Source organism: Rhodnius prolixus, unplaced genomic scaffold (genome assembly GCF_049639745.1).
Source record: "Rhodnius prolixus isolate KJV_2025 unplaced genomic scaffold, Rpr scaffold_3, whole genome shotgun sequence".
NCBI lineage: Eukaryota > Metazoa > Arthropoda > Insecta > Hemiptera > Reduviidae > Rhodnius > Rhodnius prolixus.
The window spans coordinates 136,876-139,588 of NW_027411603.1; positions in this window are offsets into that span (position 1 = coordinate 136,876).

The following is a 2,713-nucleotide window of genomic DNA, read 5'->3' on the forward strand; positions in this document are numbered from 1 at the left end:
TCTTTTTTCTTTAAAAACCTTTCTTTTTGTTTTGTTTAGTAAATAGAGCGTATAGGGTCAGCTGATTTATTATTGATGATTAAGGAATACGCACTTGGTAGGAATGTTTTAAGCTTGTGGAGAAGACCTAAGTACTATACCTTATGAAAGGCCTGGGCGATATCCAAGAAAACACCCGAACAGTACTTTTTGTTATCTCAAGCTAAGGAAATATCATCATCTGAAGCATTGCTTGCTTGTTGAGTGGTTGGCACGGAATCCGAATTCGTGAAAGGAAATAATATTGGAATCAACTTGGGTAGAATTCTTTTGAATATTAGCTTTTCCAAAGATTTCATTGAGTGTGAGAAGTAAGCTTACAATTCTGTAGGACTTATGGTTATTGGGAGACTTTTTGGGTTATATAACGATTGCATATTAAGTAGTTGGGCATAATTTATTCAGATACAAGCTGCCCATCCTCCTCTCTTATAAGTGCCCATAATCGAATTTTTCTGGAAAAAAGATTTTTCATTGATGTAGATATCTAAGGCAGCAAAAAGAGTTATTTGTTCAGTGAAAATCTAAAATAAAATTGTTAAATTTTCTTCTAGTAAAGTTATTTTTGTCGCTATGTTACAGGGAAGCCTATTTCCGGTTAAAATTCAATATTAAAATTTGGGCTGTGGTTGCAGTCCTTTGTTTACCAAGTATTTAGAGAGGGTAAAACTTATAATTGTGAGAGTGGAATGGAGGTAGTGCTGTCTTGTTGCAACCTATTATTTGTTTTTGATTTGAGACTGTTAGAATTCAGCTGGCTTTAATTCATGCTGAGACATTGAAGTAAGCATCTAAAAACGATTCATAAAATAGTCAAGTGATTAGTTTTGGATAAATAATAAATTTATTGAGCAAGTAACGAATCTTAACTGAAATGTTGACATTCAGTTTTTATTTTTAATAGCAGGCTTTATTAATACATTAAAATGTCCAACCAGAATCTAACATTTTGAGCGCAGAATGAGAAACCAGGATAGCGAACAGCGGCTTGATCAGGTGTCGTAAAAAGAAGCGGAGATGAATAAAATAAGCGGTGTTGTGGGGGCGGGTTTTGTTTAGTGCCGGTCGGGCCTTTTTATTGGCTGTTACTGCTTATGCCGCAGTCGCCAGGGGAAATATACCGGTAGGCTGTGTGACATCAGGGTCAGGATCTATCATGCATCACTCTAGCCGGACGGTAAATAATAGATCACTCAGTTGCTATTCCAGCAGCCAGTCGCGCTACTTCCCTTTATTTATATTTATCCAAAGCCAAGCTTGCGAGCAGATTGTGCCGTGAAATCAACTAGCACCTACATTCCTGTAGTTTACTATTGTCTTAAAGCTACCTCACACTTTGTGTGCAGTATAATTTGGTCGAGCGTTTTAAATCGCTGTTCACTTCCACCAGACCCCGAATTTCTTTGTGATATCATTCAGATTTTCTCTTCATTTGTTTGCTTCTTAGATTTATTTTTGCAATGATTTTATCCGAACCTGTACCGCTCAAACAAAACAACAGAGAATCTGCAAGTAATCTATAACAATCTATAGCAAGTAATCTCAGTTGACTCAACCGTAATTTCTGTTCAATGTACGATTTAAACTCGTAAGTTTTAAGAAATTACAAGTTAAAACCTTGGGACGTATAGTAAAAGAATTTCGTGTGAGAAATCAGATCAGATTCCCTCAAGAGGAAAATAAGAATTGTGTTGGTGATTTGCACGTTTCACGCGTACGCGAGGGAAAGAAGAAAACTCGAACGAAAGAGCTATGTACTAACTAATGTTAGTACCAAGAAATGTTTCTAGAGTTCAAAATTTCCTTGGAGATTCAACTGTAGTATTAAAAATTATTAACTCAGCCGCGCAATAATTTCAGTTCTATGTTAGTGCAGAGTGGTGGTAAGCCTGTCAAAATAAAGGAAGAGATAAAGATGGGTAATAAATGTTGGTGATTAAAGAGTTATCAGGGAATATTAGATGGTATGGTTCAAAGCAGCTTGCGTAATCGGAGAAACAATGGCCATTTTGCAGTATAGAAAGACTTCAGACATTTAATAGGCCAAGACTTCTAAACGCCAGTCGTTGAATACATCCTGACATGTGCAGCTTGAGCGTTTATTAAATTAATAGTGGAGTGAAATTTTATTTTATATCATCTACAAATATTGAGTTATTTTCTGTTTACTTAAAAGATAGAGGTCAATTGGACTTTGCCAAGCTGATGTGAAGAGTGGAACTAGGTCGAAAGCAGGGAAGTGCTGGTTTTCCTTCATTGATCTGCAGGATTTTCTTGTCAGAGACCTGTTGCCTGCCTATGTATGCATGCTTACTTGTTTTTTCATCCGCCCTGTAATAAAAATTGTAGTTTAGTAGTAACTTTTACTTTAATAGAATAACTGTATCTGATAGTTTTACTCTATGTGTGAATGTACGTATGAATGAATTTACTTTCTAATATTGGTCTGCTATCAACGGTTCTGAGTTATTAATTGAAAAAGAGAAAAGTCGCCAATACTAGGCTGGCCTACAATCCAATAGTTGATTTCCAAATAAAACTAAATGTTTTATTATTTAATTAATTATACTACAGTTACCTGAAGTTGATACCAGTCGGTAAATTCAGTAACTTGTAGGCTGGTAAAAAAACTGTTAAAAACAGTGAGAAATTAATTACAGTGTGTATGAGAAAA